Here is a 13422-nt window from a genome sequence, read left to right as displayed (position 1 = left end):
CTTTCATAAGACTATAAACCAACTAGTCCTAGTGGATAATTTTAAAACACTTCACCTAACAACAGCAAGATACACATGCTTCTCAAGTGCACATAAAACACGTGGATTATTGTCAGTCTATAAAACAAATATAATAAATTTGAAAGTATTGACATTATAAAAAATATGTTCTCGACCAAGAAGGTGAAAGATCTCTACAAGGAGAACTACAAAACACTGCTAAAACAAAAAAACATAGAAGACACAAACAAATGGACAAACATTCCATGCTTATTAATTGAAAGAATCAGTGTCATTAGAATGGTCATACTGCCCAAAGCAATCTACAAATTCAACACTATTCCTACACTCTACAAACATCATTTTTCACAGAATTGAAAAAAAACTACTCTAGAATATTTATGGAGCCAAAAAAGAGCCTGAACATCCAAAATAATTCTAAGCAAAAAGAACAAAGCTAGAAGCCTCACATTATCCAACTCTATACTATAAAACTACAATAACCAAAACAGTGTGGTACTGGTATAAAAATAGACATATAGATCAATGGAACAAAATAGAAAACCTGGAAATAAGGCCACATACCTACAGCCACCTAGTCTTTCACAAACTGACAAAAATAAGCAATGGAGAAAGCATTCCCTATTCAATAAATGGTACTGGGATAGCTCAATAGCCACATGCAGAAAAACAAAACTGGGCCTGTACCTTTCACCACATACAAAAATTAAGATGGAGTAAAGATTTAAATGTAAGACCTCAAACTATAAAAATTCTAGAAGAATACCTAGGAAGCACCATTCAGGACATGGACCTTGGAAAAGAATTTATGATCAAGTCCTCAAATGCAATTGCAACAATAACAAAAAATTGCTAAGTTGGACTTACACAAACTATCAATAAAGGAAACAGACAACCTACAGAATGGAGAAAATATTCACAAACTGTGCATCTAACAAATATCTAATATCCAGAATCTATAAAAAACTTAAAAAGTTCAACAAGAAAAAAACATAACCACTTTAAAAAATGGGCAAAAAACATGAACAGACACTTCTTCAAAGAAGAACTACAAATGGCCAAAAAACATTAGAGAATGCTTATTATCACTAATCATTAGAGAAATGCAAACTAAAACCACAATGACATATTATTGCATAACAGTCAGAATGGCTATTATTAAAGTAAAAAAACAACAGATGCTGGCAAGGCTACAGAAAAAAATGAACATTTGTATACCATTGGTGGGAATGTAAATTAATTCAGCCACTGTGGAAAGCAATTTGGAAATTTCTCAAAAAACTTAGAACTGCCATTTGACTCAGCCTTCCCATTACTAGTTATATATCCAAAAGAAAACAAACCAGTCTACCAAAAAGACACATGCATTTGTATGTTCATCACAGCACTGTTCACATTTGCAAAGACAAGGAATCAACCTAGTGGCCATCAAGGGTGGATTCAATAATCAATACGTGGAACGTAAACACCATGGAATACTATGCAGCCCTAAAAATTAACAAAATTATATCCTTTACAGCAACACAGATGCAGCTGGAAGCCACTATCTTAAGTAAATTAATGCAGGAACAGAAAACTGTATGTTCTCACTTCTAAGTGGGAGCTAAACTTTAGGTTCTTGTTGACATAAGGATGGCAACAATAGATACTAGAGCCTACTAGAGGCAGGGTGGGGGTGAGAAAGAGGCTAGAGTTACAAAACTAACTATTCAGTACTATGCTCAGTACCTGGATGATGGGATTATTCATACTCCAAACCTCAGCATCTGCAATATACCCAGGTAACAAACACGTACATGTATCCCTTGGATCTAAAATAAAAGTTGAAAAAAAAAAAGTATGTTCTTTGACCACAATAGAATAAAATGATAAATCAATGACAAAAATAAATTGTATATATATGTGGAAATTTTACAAAACTCAAATAATAAATGGACCAAAGAAAAAAAAGAGAAATAGGAAAATACCTTTAGATAAATAAAAATAAAAACTCCAACATACCAAAACTTATAGAGTACAGCTAAAATAGTCCTTAGTGGAGAATGTAAATCTGAAAATGCCTAAACTTAAAAATTAATACATCAACTATGAAAGCTAACTTCCATCTTAAGAAATTGTTTAAAAGTCAAAACAGTGTAAAGTAAAGGAAATAATAAATATTGAGTGGTAATTAACAAAATAGACAATAGAAAAGTTATGGAGAAAATTAATGAAATCAAAAGTTGGTTCCTTGATCAACAAAATTTACAATACTTTAGCTAGACTCACAAAAAAGGAGAGGAGATTCAAATTATTAGCATTGAAAGGAGGAACATTTCAGTCATTATGAAAATTAAAAGAATTAAAAAGGAATACTATGAGCAACGATATGTCAACAAATTAGATAATTTAGATGAAAACCATGAGTTCCAGAAAAGACACAAACTACTAAAACTAACTCAAGGAAATAAAAAATCTGGACAGAGCAATAATAACTAATGAGATGAAATATGTAATTGTAAAACTTTCCACTAAGGAAAGCCTAGCTTACTTAATTGGTAAATTCTATCAGTTAAAATTAAAATTTATCAGGTATTCATTAAAAAATTAATACCAATCCTCATAACCTCACCTAAAACACAGAAAACAAAGGAGCACTTCCTAAGTCATTTGATGAGGGTAGCACTACCCAGAAGTCAAATGCATCACAAGAAAAGAAAACTATATACCAATTATCTATTACAAATATAGACATAAAAATTCTTTTAAAAATGTTAACAAACAAAATCTAGCCAACATATAAAAAGAATTATAGACCACAATCAAATGGGATTTATTTCAAGAATTTAAGACTGGTTTAAAGTGGAAAATTAACTAATGTAGTCCATCATGTTAATAAATAGTAAAAAATCCATATAATTATGTCAATAGACACAGAAAAAGTACTTGACTAAATCCGGTGCCCATTCATGATTAAAAACAAACAAAAACTAAGAAAACTAGACACAGAGTCTACTTCCTCAACTTGAAAGAGGGTATCTAAGAAAAACCCCCAGGTAATATCATATTTAATGGTGAAAAACTAAAGGTTTTCAAATTGAGAACCTAAGTACAGGAATAAGACAAGGATGTCGTGCTTCCACCTGTAGGATATTGGTCTAGGTGGTGGGAAAAATTATAGGAAAGATGCAAACCTTCTTGGAAGGCTGGAAGGTTTTGCAAAAGCTTTGGGAAAGGATTACGGCTGTAGGCAGCCTAATCCTCTTACCTTGAGCTAACAACAAAGAGCAGATAACAAAGGAATGTAGAGGAGTTTATCTAAATAGCTTGTTTACACATGTTGTCCTAAAACTGACCTTTGATCATTTGCTTGCAGGACTACTCTCTATTTGGGGGTTAACAATGTTTATTACCTACAAATTGTGTTTGCTCTAGGCCTTTGTCTTAAATCTGTACTAAATAAATGTAGGTGTTGTCAGCTTATCAAGGCTGCTGCTGACTTTGGCAGGGTTCCCCTAGCCACACTGACAGGCAAGACTGTGTTTGTTTACTCCATTCATCTGTCACCTGGCCAGAGTCTGTGGGACAGACATGGCAGCTGGTGTGCCTGCATGATGAACGCTGCAATGGATCACAACAAAAACCTTGAAAATGAAGAAGAGACTGCACAGTCAGTAAGTCAGCAAGTCATTGGTGCCCACTCAGGATTTCCAACTTCAAGGGAACTGTTCAAACTAGGGTTTCATCATGGGACAACAGTTATCAGCACAACAGAAACGGTATATAAAAGTATTGAAACAGCTCATTAAAGCTAGCAGAGCCTCACTTTCACAGCCTCAACTGAGGGACCTAATGCAAATTGCTGTTTCCCATAACCCTGTTCATGAAAGAAGGAATGCTAGACGTAGAGCTCTGGGAATAAGTGAGGAAAAATCTTAAATGTATTCATGCACAAGGGCCATGGGTCCCAGTAACATCTTTAATGTTATGGGCCTTAGTCAGGGCTGCTTTGGTCACACTCTATACAGAAGAGCCCAAAAAGGCAAGGGAAGAGGAACCATCACCTACCTTACGGCCTCGTCCCCCTCACTCAGTCATTATTACTGAGTAAAAGTGCCACATAAGAAACAACAATATCCCCTGAGCCCCCTCCCCAAGTAAATTGGAAAAAATACAAGGGATATGCTACAGCTATGGGACTCTGTCTTAGGCAAGTGGAATTAGAAGGGGAACTCTTGGCCTGCCCAGTAGTGGAAAATAGACAAGACAATCAGGCATATGAACCCATTACTTTTGACGCTTATAAAAAGGTAAGAAAAAGCATTAGAGAAAACAGAGCCACTAGCCTATTTACAAAAAGATTAACTGAGATCATAGCAGACAACTTCCATATCAGCCAATGGGACTGGTCAGTGCTAACTAAAACAACTTTAGATGCCAGTCAATACCTCCTCTGGAGGGCAGAATTTGATCAATTATGTGAAGAGCAGACATTTTTCTAATAATGGCCACTGTTATTCCTCCCCTACCCCTGATGTGGCTCTCTCAAAATTCTATTTGGGTAGAACAGTAGCCTTTAAAAGAAGAGAGATTACTACAAGTCTAAAATTAGTTGAGGAGCAATTAACAGCTGGTCATATAGAACCATCTAACAGCCCTTGGAATTCCCATTTTTGTCATTCCCAAAAAGTCCGGCAAATGGAGACTTTTGCATGACTTACAGGCTATCAATGCTAATTTGCTACCTATGAGGCCTCTTCAATAGGGGCTCCTTTCCCCTGCAGCAATTCCTCAAAATTGGCCTATAGTCATTATTGACTTAAAAGACTGCTTTTATACTATTCCCCTTGCAGAACAGGACAGAGAAAAATTTGCATTTATAATACCAGCTATCAATAATGAAAGGCCACCTTGCCGATTTCATTGGAAAGTGCTTCCTCAAACAATGCTGAACAGTCCTACCATATGTCAGTATTATGTAAATCAGGCTTTGTTCCCCAGGAGAAAGCAATTTCCTAATTGCAAGATTATTTATTTTATGGATGATATTTTATTAGCAGAACCAACAAAGCCAGTACTTTTATGTTTATATGCCTCTGTCCAAAGGAATACACAGTTAAGAGGTTTAATCATACCACCTGAAAAAGTACGAATATCCTCTTCTTGGAAATATCTTAGATACATACTAACTTCCTGGTCAGTAAGATCTCAGAAGGTTAAATTAAATACTAGCAACTTACATATCTTAAATGATTATCGAAAATTACTGGGCAATATTAACTATCTTTGCCCCACCTTGGGCATAACTACTAATAAGTGGCAAAACTGCTTTCTATCTTAAAAGGAAATACAGCCGTAGATTCTCCCAGGTATTTAACCCCAGCAGCAAAAAAGGAAATTGAGGAAGTAGAGCAAGCTATTTCTCACAGGCAACAAGATTGCATAGACCCAAAATATTCAGTTCAATTGTTTGTTTTTCCTGCTAAACATTCCCCAACAGGATTACTAGGACAGATGACTCCAGGGCTACGCTTCCTAGAATGGGTGTTTTGCTCACATACCAGGACTAAAACACTATCTCCCTATATCCAGCTAGTTAGTAAAGTCATCTTTATGGGCCACAGACAATGCAATCTGTTGCTAGGTTATGACCCTGATGTCATAAGAAGTCCCTTGAGTAAAAAGCAATTCAAAGTAGTCTTGCCCCTATCTCTAGATTTTCAGATAGCACTCTCTGTTATGCAGGCCGTACAGAGCTTGTCCTTCATGTTGACAAACTACTTCAGTTCTTACCTCCGACTCCTGTAGTTTTGTCCACAAAAGTAGTTCTCTCTACTCTTAAAAATATTCTCAGAAAACAAAAAAGGAGGAATATGAGTAAAGACCCTGATCCTGCAACACTACTAGCACAAGCCTTATTTACCCTTAATTTCTTAAATTTAGATGACGAATTTCAAGCAGCTACAGAAAAGCACTTTGCTAAAACCTCTCAAGACATAAAACCCACAGTTTTATGGAAAGATGTAAATAGTAATGTATGGTGTGATCCAAATGATTTGCTTACATGGGGAAGAGGTTATGCTTGTGTTCACACCCCCTCAGATTCTCTTTGGATTCCAGCATGATGCATCAAACCATATTATGGCGTGGCTATGACAAAACTTGGTTCCAGAAATGAAGGAAATGACCCTGCAGGACCCACAACTCCAGATGACACAAGCCCCAAACATCACCTGTGGGTTGCTGAAGAAGATGATTCAGGAGGCTAAGTGAATCCTGCTCTGGACACAGACACTATTCACTCTAGATAATTTGCTCCTTTTTTATTCTCTCACTTTGCCTGCTACTGTACCTGCTATACTCTGAGCCCATCTTCCAAATCTAGTAGTTTATCTAAATAGCTTGTTTACTCATGTTGTCCTAAAACCAATCTTTGATCATCCACACACAGGACTGCTCTCTACTCGGGGGGTCGACACTGTTTATTACCCATAAATTGTGTTTGCTCTAGGTCTTTGTCCTGACATCTGTACTAAATAAATGCAAGTGTCACCAGCTTATTCGGGCTGCTGCTGACTCTGGCAGGGGTCCCCTAGTCATGCTGACAGGCAAGTCTGTGTCTGCATACTTTGTTCATTTGTCACTCGGCCAGAGTCCATGGGACAGACTCAGCATCTTCCTATTCTATTTAACCTTGTACTGGGGGTTCCAGCCAGGACAATTAGACAAATAAGTGAAATAGAAGACATCCAGATTGAAAAGAGAAAAGTAAATGAAATAGGAAAAGTAAAAAAGTGAAGGGAGAAGACAACGGAATATTATTCAATGCCAAAAATAAATAAACTATGAAAAGACACAGAGGAAACATAAGTAAACATTACTTACTATGTGAAAGAAACCAATCTGAAAAGGCTACATACTACATAATTCCAACTATATAAATCTCTTGAAAAGTCAAAACTATGGAGACAGTAAAACAATCAGTGATGGCGAGGATATAGAGTGAACAGGGATAAACAGGCAGACCACAGAGAATTTTTTGGTCATTGAAACCACTCTATATACTGTAATGGTAAACACACATAATTATATATTTGTCCAAACCCATAGAATGTACAACCCCAAGAGTGAACGCTAAGATTCTGGGGATAATGATGTGTCAATGTAGGTTCAAGTTGCAATAAATGTACTACTTTGGTGAGGGATATTGAAAGTGGGGAAAGTCATGCGTGTGTAGGGGCAGGGGTTACATAAAATATCTCTTTACCTTCCACACAGTTTTGCAGCAAACGTAAACTTCTCGAAAAGTTGTCTTATTTTAAAAAACATGAAAAAAAGATCTGAATAGATGCTTCTTCAAAAAGTTATACAAATGTTTAATAACCAGAAGAAAAGATGCTCAACATCATTAGTCAATAGAGAAATGTCAATCAAAACTATAATGAGATACCAGTTGACACCCAGTAGGATGACTATCATAAAAAAGACAGATAATAGTGGGAATGGGACTTCAGAAGGTTAAGGAGAAGCTTGAAATAAATTAAGAGGAGTAGTCAAAATAAATTATCTGAAATACAAATCTGAACACTACATTTTCATATTGACAACTATTTATAGAAAATATTTTTTAGGATAAAACCTAAGCAAATTAACATACCTTACTAGGACTTGCATAAAATAACCTACAGGAATTATATCATGTTTTCCTTAAACTACAGGTGTTGTCCTAATAAAAATCAATAACAATTGTTATTTTTCTATAGACCAGACATGCTAAACAGAAACATTTCCCTATTCCAATAAGCTTTGTAAAAAAAAATCATTAAAACAAATAAAAACAAAAGGGAATTATTGAGAGCCTTTTCCCCAAGATTTATTAATACCTTAACATGTGAATAAAATGTTTCTAAAGAAGAAAATATAATTACTTTTATTTTGAAAGAATAACTTTCAGCATTATCTCTTTACCTTAAATATTTATGTTAATTTAGCTTATTATCTTATTAAATATTTTAACAAATTCCTCAATGCAGGTTAATTCTAAAGCTACAGCTGTACAATTTAAATAACTAAAAAAGCTATTGTCACACTGATTATAAGTAGATGTCACCATTTTTAAATGAACACTTTAATCATCATAATTGTGTTAGTGATTTTGCTACTTATTGCCTGAAGTGCTTAAGTTGAAGATAGTTAGTCATGCCTTAGGGGTCTAGTGTAGTGCTATAAAGAGGAAAATAACTGAAAGACTGATTACTAGAATAAGTCAGGGACTTGCTTATGTATTGAACATAGCAGTATGTCACAGACATATTTCAAATTTAACCATCAACTTTCATTAGTTTTAGTCTTCTTGGCTTTCAAATTAAATATAATTGTGATGAGATATTTTAAAAAATAATGTTTTATTCAAAATATGTTTAAACTACATCATTGTGGTGCATTTTGTATAAGTCTAGTGGGCATGCCCTGAATTACTGATGCCATGATAATCACTCAGTTATGGGACAGGGAATACCTCATCTCCCAAAATAAAAAAGGTGACTCCAGGCATAATTGGAAATTATTAATTGTTTTGGATAAAGAAGTACCCTAAGGCTGACCCAAAAGCCATTAAGCAAATTCAAAAGCAATTATGTGAAGTTATTATTTCATTGAGGTTGCGTAGTCATAGTCATTATTTCACTGACGTTTCTTAAGGAGTGGCAAGGGTTAACAAGACTCAAAATAGCCTTGACAGAACTTGATAAGAAGGAAGCTATTTGAACTATTTGAACTGAATCTCAGGTCTTTTCAATTGGATTCTATGACCAACGGTCCTAAAATCCACATTTTTTTTTTTTTTTTTTTTTTTTGAGACGAAGTCTTGCTCCTGTTGCCCTGGCAGGCGTGCAATGGCACGATCTCGGGTCACTGCAACCTCTGCCTCCTGGGTTCAAGTGACTCTCTGGCTTCAGCCTCCAGAATAGCTGGGATTACAGGTGCCTACCACCTTGCCCAGCTAATTTTTGTATTTTTAGTAGAGATGGGATTTCTCCATGTTGGCCAGGCTGTCTTGAATTTCTAACCTCAGGTGATCCGCCCACCTCAGCCTCTCAAAGTGCTAGGATTACAGATGTGAGCCACCATGCTGGCCAAAATCTGCATTTTTTCAAGTTTCCTAATTCCCTAAAACTGGGTAATAGAATCACTACACAAATGCCAGTAACTGTCATTGTTAAAGAGAATTATTTTTAAAATGTCATCTTATGTTACTTCATTTGGAGGGTACACATTCAGGTGAACTTTGTTGGGGTACTTTTGTATAAATAAAAATTAAAAATAAGAGACTTAATTTTCCCATTGAGATAAAGAAAGAGACTTCCTCATCCTCATTTTTCTTAGAGCATTTACTTTAGAAACCCTATCATTGTAAGTACATTCTCCTCTGTTTGAAATGTATAGAAATTACTTTGAAAACTAGATAGGCGTACTGTGAACTCTATGACTCAGGAGTGTCCCTCAGAGCCTGGAAACCATCTTTTTGAAATGTTGATTTGGTCTGGCTCTGTGTCCCCACTCAAATAGCACCTTGAATTGTAATTGCCATAATCCCCACCTGTCAAGGGCGGGACCAGGTGGAGGCAATTCCTTCATGGAGGTGGTTTTCTGCCATGCTGTTCTCATAATAATGAGTGAGTTTCAGGAGATCTGATGGTTTTATAAGTATCTGGCATACCCGCTGCTTGCACTCAATCCATCCTGCTGCCCTGTGAAGAAGGTACCTGCTTCTCCTTTGCCTTCCACCATGATGGTAACTTTCCTGAGGCCTCCCAAACAATGCAGAACTGTGAATTAATTAAACCTCTTTCCTTTATAAATTACCCAGCATCAGGTATTTCTCTGAAGCAGCATGTGAATAGACTAATATAAATGATAACATCAAGAAAGATAGTGCTCCCATCTCCCAGTTTCTGTGGAAGGATCAAGTCTAAGTTTTGTGGGCGCCTTGCTCCAATCTGCAAACCTATGTACTGTCATAAAGGTATATGGTTTTGTTTGTTCGTTTGTTTCTCTAAATATAGTCAATATGTTAACACAGATGGTCACCCCAATTACAAGGTAAAATTAGAATGAACTGTGTGACAAAAGGTGCTGCCAGTCTTCTTACTTGGCAGCTAGTTATTGTTCATTTTGAAAATGTATGTAATGGGCTACTTGATTATATAAGGGGTAGAGATTACTTTCTGTCTTTGCAATCTCTTAATGGATTGCCTGTGATGTGCATCATATTCTGGTGTAATGCTTTTTCATAATACAAGTGTTCTCTTTCTCTACTGTCTTTGTGGAGAGAATTTCTGGTCTGAGAGACAATTTTGTTTTTAATTATATTTCTTCAACACTTGCAAGACCAAAGCATTTCCAAGTAACATGGATATGTGAAATACACTGGTATAAGGATGTGTCAATGGTAGTGACTATGGGAAACATGTCACTGTTAATGGCATGAAAATTCCATTTTTTAACACTAGCCAATATAAACAAAATTTTAGATTATAGACTTACAGTTATGTATGTCAAATATAGACTGATGGTTTGCAGTACTGCTTTATGTGTGAGCTGTTTTTTTAAAAAAATTATATGTATATACATATATAAAAACCCATAAACTGTTTTTTTACATATATATATATATATATATATATATATATATATATATATATAATTGCATTTTAGGTTTTGGGGTATATGTGAAGAATATGGAGGATTGTTGCATAGGTACATACACGGCAATGTGGTTTGCTGCCTTCCTCCCCATCACTTATATCTGGCATTTCTCCCATGTTATCCCTCCCCAACTCCCCACCCCTCACTGTCCCTCCTCTAGTTCCCCCCAACAGACCTCAGTGTGTGATGCTCCCCTCCCTGTGTCCATGTGTTCTCATTGTTCAACATCCGCCTATAAGAATATGCGGTGTTTGATTTTCTGTTCTTGTGTCAGTTTGCTGAGAATGATGGTTTCCAGATTCATTCATGTCCCTAGAAAGGACACAAACTCATCATTTTTTATGGCTGCATAGTATTTCATGGTGTTTATGTGCCACATTTTCCCTGTCCAGTCTATCATCGATGGGCCTTTGGGTTGGTTCCAAGTCTTTGCTATTGTAAACAGTGCTGCAATGAACATTGGTGTGCATGTGTCCTTATAATAGAATGATTTATAATCCTTTGGATATAATCCTTTGGAATGATTTATAATCCTTTGGATATAATCTCAGTAATGGGATTGCTGCGTCAAATGGAATTTCTATTTCTAGGTCCTTGAGGAATAGCCACACTGTCTTCCATAATGGTTGAACTAATTTACACTCCTACAAACAGTGTAAATGTGTTCCTATTTCTCCATATCCTCTCCAGCATCTGTTGTCTCCAAATTTTTTAATGATGGCCATTTTAACTGGCATGAGACGGTATCTCAATGTAGTTTTGATTTGAACTTTTCTAATGACCAGTGATGATCAACATTTTTTCATATGTTTATTGGCCTCATATATGTCTTCTTTTGTAAAGTGCCTGTTCATATCCTTTGCCCACTTTTGAATGGGTTTGTTTGTTTTTTTCTTGTAAATCTGTTTTAGTTCTTTGTAGATTCTAGATATTAGCCCTTTGTCAGATGGATAGATTGCAAAAATTTTTTCTCATTCTGTTAGTTGCCAATTCACTCTAATGATTGTTTCTTTTGCTGTGCAGAAGCTCTGGAGTTTAATTAGGTCTCATTTGTCTATTTTGGCTTTTGTTGCTAATGCTTTTGGTGTTTTAGTCATGAAGTCCTTGCCTATGCCTACATCCTGAATGATTCATAAACTGTTTTTAATTTAAATAAATTGGTCTTCAGATATGTTGGGGGCAGCCACTTTTGCAGTTTCATCTTTTTGTAATGGCAATCCAACAGTACCAAAATTATCTCAACTGTAAATTTAGATTTTCTCTATATATAAAACTATTAGGAACTCATTATTTAGTATACAGTGGTAAGAAACTTCCTGTCATACCATATCCTCTGCCTTCATCAAGGACCATTATGATAGACACACCACACGAAAGCACCCTGTCAACTAGACTTGTTCCAGGAAATGGCTAGCCAAAGAAAATCTTCAGTCTCTAACATTGAATAAGACTTCCTATTTTGAAATATGCTTAAAATACCAGCTCACTCACTTCTAGTATGCCAACTAATCTCAAATATACATGAATAAGTCTCTGCTTCCACATCTGACTTTAATATAATGCTCATCAATTAGAGACTCCTTTAGTATGTTTTTCTTTTTTACCATGTAAAATTTAGTCTCTCACATCCTTAAGTCTCTGCTGAAATGAAAGTGATGACAGATAGGTTCTCTAGCCGCACATTTATGAATAATCAGCTTGTGTTAATTTTAACATGGGCTCAGTTTTGTATTTGATAGGGTATGATGTATATTTACTTGTTTCTGTCCTACATAATGTAAAGGCTTTCGATAGGTAAGAGTGTATATGCTTACATTTTTACTCCCTGACACTGTCTGGCATACTGTGAGATCCAAATTATAGTGACTGGACAGATTCATGTATCTTAATAAAGCTGTTAGTTAAAAAAGAATCTTCAATTTCAATGGTAGTATGTTTTATGGAAGTAAACAAAGACCATCTGAATGAGAACAAGCAAAGTTTATTTACTCAGAGTTTTTAATAGCAAAGGAATTAGCCATCATTTCTTGCATTTTGGCAGACTCAAAGTGTGGCAGAGAAGTGGAAGCGTGGTAGTTGAAAAAAGGGAAGGCTTCAGCTATTATTCCCTGATTGGAGGCTGCTGTTGTAAGGAAGCTGTAGGTGGCTAACTAGAAGTGAAGCATCCAATAGGATTGGTTAGAGGTGCAGAACTGGCTTTCTCTAGTTGGTCCTAAGTTGTAAGCAAGGATAAAAATTATTTGTCAGTTATTAATCAAGGCCTGGTCATTTTGGATCAATTGTAACAGGAGTTATTCTTTGGCTTCCTGGATTAATTGTTAGAGATAACCGTCTGACATCCTACAAGTCAGATGTACAGAATCCTGTGCTGGTAGCTACAAATTGCGGATTAGGGTTCTATTTTTCTGTATGGTCTGGCTCTTGCTCATTTGTATATTCTGTCTCTCAATTCCTTCAATAGCATCCTAGAAAAGACTCTATTATTAGTTAATTCTTCTTAATGAGCAGATCTAATCTTCCTTATCCAACTCTAAAAGCTTTAGGGATCCTTATTACTTAACAAGAAAAGTCAAAATCCCTTAGCATGGCACAATCCAGATTCAAATCATCTTCTAGGTCTTTATAGCCTGCTCTTCTCTTCCATGCTTCCAGCACTGTAAGCAAACTAGAGTCCTTTCTATTGCAAAATATAACCATGCTTTCTGGCTTTTGTTC

Source organism: Aotus nancymaae, unplaced genomic scaffold (assembly GCF_030222135.1).
Source record: "Aotus nancymaae isolate 86718 unplaced genomic scaffold, 86718_ANA_hifiasm-v0.15.2.pri h1tg000012l, whole genome shotgun sequence".
Classification (NCBI taxonomy): domain Eukaryota; kingdom Metazoa; phylum Chordata; class Mammalia; order Primates; family Aotidae; genus Aotus; species Aotus nancymaae.
The sequence above is the reverse complement of the archived record's forward strand: the minus strand, read 5'-3'. Positions refer to the sequence as shown.